We start from the raw sequence: 9664 nt of genomic DNA on the forward strand, positions 1-9664 counted from the left end.
AGGGAATGGGTCAACCTTATTCTCATTGAATTTGGCTCAGGGAGGGAATGACATACACACTAAATAGGGCATCTCACTCTACAGCAGAGCAGGGGGGGGAAGGGGATGAGAGGGAGGATGAGGGAAGGGAGGGCAGGCTGGGGGGGGAGGGAAGTGGGAAGCACCCACTTTTGAAAAGGGACAGGATCAAAGCAGAGAATAGAACAAGTGGGAGGTGGGATAGGAGGGAGGGAAATATAGTCAGTCTTTTACAATATATCTACTATGTTAATGTTTTGCGTTAGCTACACATGTACAACCTATACTGAATTGCTTATCTTCCCAGTAAGGGTGGGTGACAATGAAGGAAGGGAATGAATCTGGAAATCAAAGTTTTAAAATCAAATATTTAAATATATATATATATATATATATATATACTATTATTAATATTATTTTACATGTAATTGGGAAATAAGATATACAGGCACTGGGGCATAGAGATCCACCTATGCCCTACTAGAAAAGTCAAAGGGTGTATGGTAGAAGATATGGGAGAGAGCAGATTGGAGGAGGGGATATCCTGTGGGACTGCTATTTTGGGGCGGTGGGAGAAAATTTGTAACTCAAAATCTGGCGGAAATGAATAATGTAAACCAGAAGTTAATAAAGAACTTGAAAAAAAAAGGCTACTCAGATACTCAATGGGCTACCAAATCTCACTGCTGCTTCAGTCCATGAGAAGATGAACCTATGACCTATGTACAGGGTTGTGATTGTAACTCTCAATGTATCTGCACCTGATGCTTCTTTGCTTGCCTGTCATCACAGGACTTTGAGGTAGATAAAAATGGTAAAAAGGTATGAGTGATATCTTTTGACACATTAATTGGATTTAAGTGAGGTAGAGTTACTAAAAGTCATCAGCCTTACTCTATCTTCCAGAGTCATCAAACTCCAGTAATAAGACAAATGTCAAGACAGTTGGCAATGGTCTGGGATGTAGTGGATGACCTTAACATTTTCCATGTCTAACCAAGCTCTAAGTGCCCTACAACGCCTGTTTCCACCACCTTCAAATTGCTAACATCCACCCATTCTGCCAGAAGAAGGCTTCACATGCTTGGAGTAGACCTTCTCCTAACTCACCAACGTATTTGAGGCCCCTTGGTTACCCTAAACCTGGTATAGCTTGGCTGCTGAAATGGTTTACTAGGGTGTGGCTGCTGCACATGCTACAAACTTCATGGAACCAGAGATGGACATCAAAAGTGGAAAGCAGCCCTCCCCCCAGAGGTACTAGTCTTCCCTGACACCTGTTTAAGTTGTAATTATAATATAATAGAATATCACTGTGCCATAAAAAAGTCCTTTCACTTTGTATCAGGTCAAAAGTCTTTCTATACTTCTGTGTGTTTGTCTTTTTTCTAATAGCACAGTTATATCCCATACATTCATGTACCACAGTTTCTTTAGTCATCCCCCATCTTATGGGCTTCTATTTTGCTTCCAGTTGTTCACTAATATAAAAAGTGCTGCTATAAATATTTTGGTGTATATGGGGTTTTTCTTTCTGTCCTTGACTTCCTTGGAATATATGCCTAGCTGTGGAATCTTTGTGTCAAAGGATATGGATAATTTAATTATGTTCTTGGAATAATTTTAAGCTGAGATTTTCGATAGGGCTGGGGATTGAATTATGATTCTATTGGTATAGGGAACTCCCAAGTTAAGAAACATGCTTTACCAATTAAGATTGGCACCTCTCTGTAATTTAGAGTCTTAGAGAATTGCCTAAAGCACTGATTGCTTAAGTGACCTGCCTAAAATCACCTATCAGTATGTGTTAGAGGTAGGACTTATACTTATGTCTTCTTGCCTCCACAGACAGCTAAAATATATTCTAAATAACTATTTAATCCTTAAACTATCATCATTTACAAGGTTAATCAATTTTGTAGGCCATAGCTCTATGTATGTGAGTGTGTGTGTATAAATACATACAAATATATGGAAAAAAGATGAGTGGGGCCTTATAGATAACTGATCAACAAGTAAATTACATTTTAGTAATTAAAGAAATGGCTAACATACTAAAATATTCCTTCATTACCACAGCATGGGTTTTGAAATAATTAAGGAATATCCTTATTAGTTCCTTGGTCCCATGATGGCATTGGTGGAAGTACTACGTCAATTTAGAAAGGATCAACCACCAGTTGACTAACTTTCCATTTCTGGAATGTATGGCGTGTAATTTTCTTGTACTCAGCTTCCCATTAAGGGATGTAAAAGTATTGTTCCTTCCTTCCCTCCTGAAGCATGTCATATGTAGTAGATAAGGAAAAGGCTTGGCTAGGTGATCTGAGCCTGAAGGTCCTTTTTTCTACTTTGTATTTCTACCTAAATATCAATTAGACTGAACCTCTATTCTTAGATAGGCATGGTCAGCCTTGGAGAGAACCTTGTGGGTTTGAGAAGAGCAGAGAACCTGGATCCCTTGGTTGAGCTGACTGGCCACTAGGGGAGTTTCTTCATTGAAGAGCATAACAACCATCAGGGTAGAAGGGCAATAACTGGCCTGGTTGGCCTAAAGATATAGACCTGGAAGGAATAACTTCTATGGTGGAGAGCCAGGTGAAATGTAAAATACTCAAGAGTCTTACAAATTGTTTAATGTTCTGATGCTTAAATCTCAACCTCACAAAGGAGAATAGGAGTAGTTATAAGTTATTGCATCTTGGTTTGAGTATTTGCATTCTTGTTTATCTTTGTGATTTTTAGTAATTCTTTTGAGTAGCTGTCCCACACCTATTTCATATTGTACATTGAATACCATTCACACTGACCTCCCCCGGCGTGGAGAGTTCTTTGACTCGAATCTGGGCTTCACACACACACACACACACACACACCCACCACACCAGTAGAGGTGTAAAAGAGCCAAATACAATAAGTGGCCAGGCATTCCTGGACTAAATCTGGTTATCCCAGTATGTGGGTCCATAGCAAACTAGACACTTTGTACAGAGGGAGAGGGAATAGAAGGCTAGCCACTTGGATCTATTCAGTCAGTCCATCAATAAGCATCCATCAAGTACCTCTTGTGTGCCACTGTGCCCTCAGGGAGCTCACAGTCTAATGGGGAGAAACAAGCAAACAAAAATATGCAGACAAACTACATACAATATAAATAGGAAATAATTAAAAGAGGTAAGATGTGACTGAGAAAACCTTCCCATAGAAAATGAGATTTTAGTTGGGACTTGAAGGAAGCCAGAGCAGCCAAGAGGTAAAGGCAAAGTGGGAGATTATTCCAAGCACAGGAGACAGCCAGAGAAAATGCCCAGAGCTGGGAGATGGAGTATCTTAATTGTGGAAGAACAAAGAGGCCAGTGTCACTAGCCTGAAGAGTACATGAGGAGGAGAAAGATGTAAGAAGATTGGAAAAGGTGGGGATGGGGGTTAGGTTATGAAGGGCTTTGAATTCCAAGTAGAAGATTTTGTATTTGATACAAGAGGTGATAAGGAGCCATTGGAGTTTATTGAGTTGAGGGAGAGGGATGATATGGTCAGAACTGCACTTTAGGAAAATCAGTTTGGCAATTGAAAAGAGAATGGATTGGAACAGAGAGAGACTTGTGCAAGGCAGACCCATCAGAAAGCTATTGTAATAATCCAAGCTTGAGGTGAAGAGGGCCTACAATCGCATGTAGTATTAGAGGGTGGTATTAAAAAGATAAGGTGTCATATTTGAGAGATGTTGCAAAGACAAAATTGACAGGTTTTAGCACCAAATTGGGTATAAGGGATGAAAGATAGGGAAGAGTTGAGGATGACTCCTAGGTTTTGAGCCTGGGTGACTGGGAGGATAGTGTTGCCTTTAATAGTAATAGGAAAATTAGGAGTGAGGAAGAATTTAGGGGAAAAGATAGTGAATTCATTTTTGGACATGCTGAATTTAAGATGTCCTGCTCAAGATATCTAAAAGGCAGTTGGAGATGAAAGTCTGGAAGGCAACAGAGATGTTAGAGAAGGATAGGTGGATCTGAGAATTATCGGCATCTGTGGGAGCTGATGAGACCAACAAGTGAAGTTGTTTGGAGTGAGGAGAGGACCCAAGACCAAGCCCTAGAATTATTGGGTGTGATTTGGCTGAAGATCTAGTAAAGGAGACTGAGAAAGAGTAGTTTGGTAAGTACAAAGAGAACCAGGAGACAGTGGCATCCTGAAAACCTAGAGAGAAGAGAGTATCAAGGAGAAGAAGGAAATTGATCAACAGTGTCAGAGGCTACAGAAAGGTCAAAGAGATCATTGGATCTGGCCATTAAAAAATCATTGGTATATTTGGAGAGAACAGTTTTGGTGGAATAATGAGATTGAAAACTGTATTGCAAGGTGTTAAGAGAATGAAAGGAAAGAAAATGGAGGCACATATTATCAATACCTTTCTCAAAGAGATTAGCTGCAAAAGGAAGAAGAGATATAGGATATTATTTATTGGGGATAGAAGGATCAAGTGAGGTTTTTTTGAGGATGGGGAAGACATGGTGTCATCCTTTATGTCTAAATCATGCACCCATTTTGACCTTATCTTGGTATATAGTGTAAGATGGTTTATACCTAGTTTGTACTCTATTGTTTTCCACTTTTCCTAGCAGTTTTTGTCAAATAGTGAGTTCTTATCCAAAGTATTTGGGTTTATCAAACACTAGATTACTATGGTCCTTGACTACTGTGTTTTGTGTACCACGGATCCACCATTCTGTTTCTTAGCCAGTACCAGACAGTTTTAAGGACTCCTGCTTTATAATATAGTTTGAGATCTGGTATTGCTAAGCTACCTTCCTTTGTATTTTTCCCCATTGATTCCCTTGATATTCTTGACCTTTTGTTCTTCCAGATGAATTTTGTTACTATTTTTTCTAGCTCTATCAAATAATTTTTGGTATTTTGATTAGTATGGCATCAAATGAGTAAATTAGTTTAGGCAGAATTGTCATTTTATCATATTGGCTTTGCCTACCCATGAGCAATTAATATTTTCCCAGTTATTTATTTGGCTTTATTTGTGTGAAAAGTGTTTTGTAATTGTGTTTATATAGTTTCTGGTTTTGTCTTGGCGGGTAGACTCCCAAGTATTTTATATTGTTTACAGCTATTTTAAATGGAATTTTTCTTTCTATCTCTTGCTGCTGGGCTTTGCTGGTCATATAAAGAAATGGTGATGATTTTTGTGGGTTTGTCTTATATCCTGCAACTTTGATAAAGTTGTTAATTATTTCAAGTAGTTTTTTAGTTTATTCTCTAGGATTTTCTAAGTATACCATCATCTTCAAAAAGTGACAGTTTTGTTTTCTCATTGCCTATTCTATTTCTTTCTATTTCTTTTTCTTTTATTATTGATATAGCTAACATTTATAGTACTATATTGAAAAATAGTGGTGATAATGGGCATCCTTGCTTTACTCTGATCTTATTTGGGAGGCTTCTAGTTTATCAGAATGGGGGACATATGTATATGTTTGTAGGCAATAGGTAAGGAGCTTATGGACAGAAGATAAGTGACAAAGTGGGAATGACAGAAAGTCATTCTGTTGGAGGAGACAGGATAAATGGCATAGTTTGTGCAGGTAGAAGAGTTGCCTTGTTGAGGAATAAGACCACCTTTTTGTGTGAAGCAAAGGTGACAGAGTAGAGAGAGGCAGAAAACACCTAGTGATAGGAAAAGGAGAAAAGAGGGACCTCAAGGAAAATGGCCTTTTTTTCTATAAAATATGAGGCAAGGTTCTTAGCTGAGAGGGGGTGGGGTGGGGGCATCATGGGAGGTTTAAAGAGAGAGAAAAAAGTTTGGAAGAGCTTCTGTGGAGAGTTGATAGGGGAGATTTAGACTGATTGCTTTGCAGCAGTGAGGGCCCAGTTGAGATTGTATAACATACAATTGTAATGTACCTAGTCATAACAGTTGCTTGATTTTCTCCATCTTCATCCAGTAGCATATGTGTGGGATTGAAGGCAGCAGATAGTGGGAGTCATCCAAGGCTAAGGCTTGGCAGGGAACAATCAGTAATATGATAAGAGGACCAGGGACTCAGGAGAAGTAGACAGGATAACATTGAACTATTTCATCAAGGTGTCAAGATGGGGAGAAGAGAAAGTGGTTAGTGAAGGGGTCATGGCCTGGGAAAGAACTCAAAGGTTAAGGAATTGGAGGTCATAGTGTGAAAGAATAATAGGTTTTGGTAAGAGAATAGAGGGAAAGGTTAAGGGAATTTTAGAATTCTTGAACATAGAGGTGGTGCAGTTGTGGGTGATGGCAAGACCATCTTAATATGTGACTGAGGAATGGAGCAGTATGTCATGAGAAATGAGTGGGTTAAGGAACTGAATGGTTAGGGCATTTGAGGGAGAGTTAATATGTATGCTGAAGTTTCCTAGTATGAAGGCAGAAGTTGGAGAGGAGAGAAAAATTGTGTACCATTGAGAAAGGAAGTAGTGGGGTGGCTAGGTGACACAGTGACTAAGTGACACAGTGAATAGAGCACCGACCCTGGAGACAGGAGGACCTTAGTTCAAATCCAGCCTCAGACACTTAACACTTACTAGCTGTGTGACTTTATCTCTTTTAAGTCACACACTTAACCCTGATTGCCCTGCCTTCCCCCCTCCAAAAATAAAAAAGGAGAAAGGAAGTAGAGTGACCTGGATGTCTGTAGACAATAGCTATCAGTATTTTAATTGGGTAGAAGATGTATATTGTATACATCTCAAAGGAGGAAAGGTAACTAAGTGATGGAGGTAGGGAGAGAACCTGGATGTAGCAAGGAGTATTCCAATTCTCCTGTCTCAACCAGTGGACTATAAGGAATGAATGTGTAGTCAATACTAGAAAAAGTAGCCAGAGAGGCTGTGTTATTGAGAATGGGGTTGGGGTGGGGGAGGAGGTCTTAGTGATTGCTAGAAGATGGAAAAACTAGGGCAGGGGGAAAGATGTAAGATAAAGGTAAGTTTGTTGTCTATGGAATAGGAATTCCAGAGGACACAGTAGAAGGAGTGGGTAGTGTTTGGTTGAGACTTTAAGGTAGAAGGGTCAAGGGGGATGAGAATATAGAATCAGGTGATGGAAGATGAGGAATGGGGGTGCAAATGGTTAAGAATCATTGGGACATTCATAAGATCATGTGTGAATATGTCAGTCATTGAGTTGGATAGCTCTACTCCTTTTTCCAGAGAAGGTTGAAGATCAGGCAGGAGACACATGTAACATGAGATGGAAGACTCATGGTGAGATGGGAAGCTATTATTCATTTTCTCTGAAAAACAGTAATCAGGCAGGAGACAGTGCAGTGGAACATGGAAGTCAAGTTTGTGTGGCAGGAAATGGAAGCCCTGTTCCCCATTTATTTTCCTCTTCCTCTTCCCTCAGGGGACAGGTTTAGCAGGAGATGGAAGGGTCTACAGTCACAGGGAAGGTCGCTCCTCTTCTTGCTTGAGATTGGATCTGGTAGGGGCTTGAATTATTATATATATATACATATATATATGTATATATACACATACACATATACATATATTGCTTAGATTTATTGTATCAAGCCACTCTACCCCATTTAAAATAAGTGATAAAATGGGACCAGCAGTAAATCTTAGAGCTTTAGATTAAATATAAATGGACTTTGAAAGCCAATGGTTAAAGTAAAAGTACACTATACAGAAAGAATGTTCTAATTGTCTGACGAATTTCCATGTGCCCTCTGGATCCTGTATGAAAACATCAAGATAGCTGGAACCAGGGAGTCCCAGTGAAGGGCAAGCCAGGAGAGAGAGACAGACAGACAGAGAGAGACAGAGAGACAGAGAGAGAGAGAGAGAGACAGAGAGAGAGACAGAGAGAGAGAGAGAGAGAGAGAGAGAGAGAGAGAGAGAGAGAGAGATCCAGTAGACCCCTGAGAAAGAACACATGGGTTTTAGCTGGTCTGGGTCCTCCACCTCCTCTACTCCTCTTTGGCCCAAGGAGAATCTTGCAAGCTAGTATGGAGGATGTTGGATTCCAGTCTTTCCATCTATGCCTAGAGGCATAGCTGATGTCAGTGTATGTTGAAAACCAAGGACAGAATGGACGCAGATTCATAGGCCCACAAGGAACCCAACAAAGAATCTCTACAGTAACTCAAATGAACTTCTTGAGCATAGGTGGAAAGGAAAAAAAAATGGAAAGAAAAAAATAGCTCCTAGCAACCAACAACTCTCTGTCACATATACTCTCTAGGGGCAGCTACATGGTGCAATGAATCTGGAGTCAGGAGGACCTGAGTTCAAATTTGACCTCATACTCTTTTTTTTTTTTTAAGCAATTGGGATTAAGTAACTTGCTCAAGGTTACATGGCCAGTTATTTCTGGGTGTGGTGCTGAGTATCTGAGCCCAGATTTGATCCTCAGGTCATCCCAACACTGGAGCTGGTGTTCTTACTCGCTGAGCCACCTGGCCGCCCCTTGACCTCATACTCTTAACACACTAGCTATGTGACCTTAGACAAATCACTTAACCCCAATTACCTTGACTTCCTCCCTGCCCCCCAAAATTAAAACATACACTCTCTAAACTTGAACCCACCTTCCCCTGAATTCTGTATGTGCATGTGGAGAGAATATGTCACAGACTTTTGGAGGGGAGGTATTATATAACAAGTGTTCTACCTTACCTTAGGAAATACCTCAGCCAAAAAAGCTACTTAAACTTACATGAACTGATGCAGAATGAAGTGAGAAGAACACAGAGAACATCATACACCAGCAACAGCGATATTGTAAGATGATCGACTGTGAATCACTTAGCTATTCCCAGCAATACAATGGTCTAAGACAATTCCATAGGACTCATGATGAATGTCATTCACCTCCAGAGAAAGAACTGATGGAGTCTGAATGCAGATCAAAGCACACTTTTTAAAACTTTCTTTATTTTTCTTATTTATTTTTTGCCTGTGTTTTCTTTCACAACATAACTAATGTGGAAATATGTTTTGCATGACTGTACCTGTGTAACCTATATCAAATTGCTTGCTTTCTCAATGAGGAAGGACGGGAAGGAGGGAGAGAATTTGGAACTGAACATTAAAAAAAAAATGTTTTAAAATGCTATATTTAATTAGGAAAAAAAACATTTTGGGGAAAAGGCTACTTAAATCTGCCTGAGCAAAATTATTCTAGACTGACAATTTTGGGAGGAAGGAAACTGGCTAGATAACATTAAGAATCATCCCCCAATTCCTGATGGAGTACTTCTAGAATCCTGAGAGGGGAAATGGAGATTTAGCTTTGTGCTGGGATTCATTTATGAAAGTGGGAGTTAAAATAAGGATTCTCAGAATATATATGTGTACATGCATGTACATACATACACATATACATACACATGTGCATGCACATAGCAAAAAGGATCTGAGCATGTGTGTACAGATATATCACATACAGACACATACATGTATGTGTGTATTCATGTATGTATACACAGCTAAGTGGCCCAGTGGAGAGAGTGCTAGGCCTGAAGTAAGGAATACCTGACCTAAACAATAGCTAGTGTGACCTTGTGCAACCCTAATACTTTACTAGTGTGACCCTGGGCAAGAAACTTTGCCTCGATTTCCTCGTCTGTAAAATGGGGACAATATTAGCACTTCTCTC

This window comes from Petaurus breviceps, unplaced genomic scaffold, assembly GCF_028583685.1.
Source record: "Petaurus breviceps papuanus isolate PSGF00001 unplaced genomic scaffold, PetGlider_PUasm1.0 191, whole genome shotgun sequence".
In the NCBI taxonomy this organism is placed as follows: domain Eukaryota; kingdom Metazoa; phylum Chordata; class Mammalia; order Diprotodontia; family Petauridae; genus Petaurus; species Petaurus breviceps.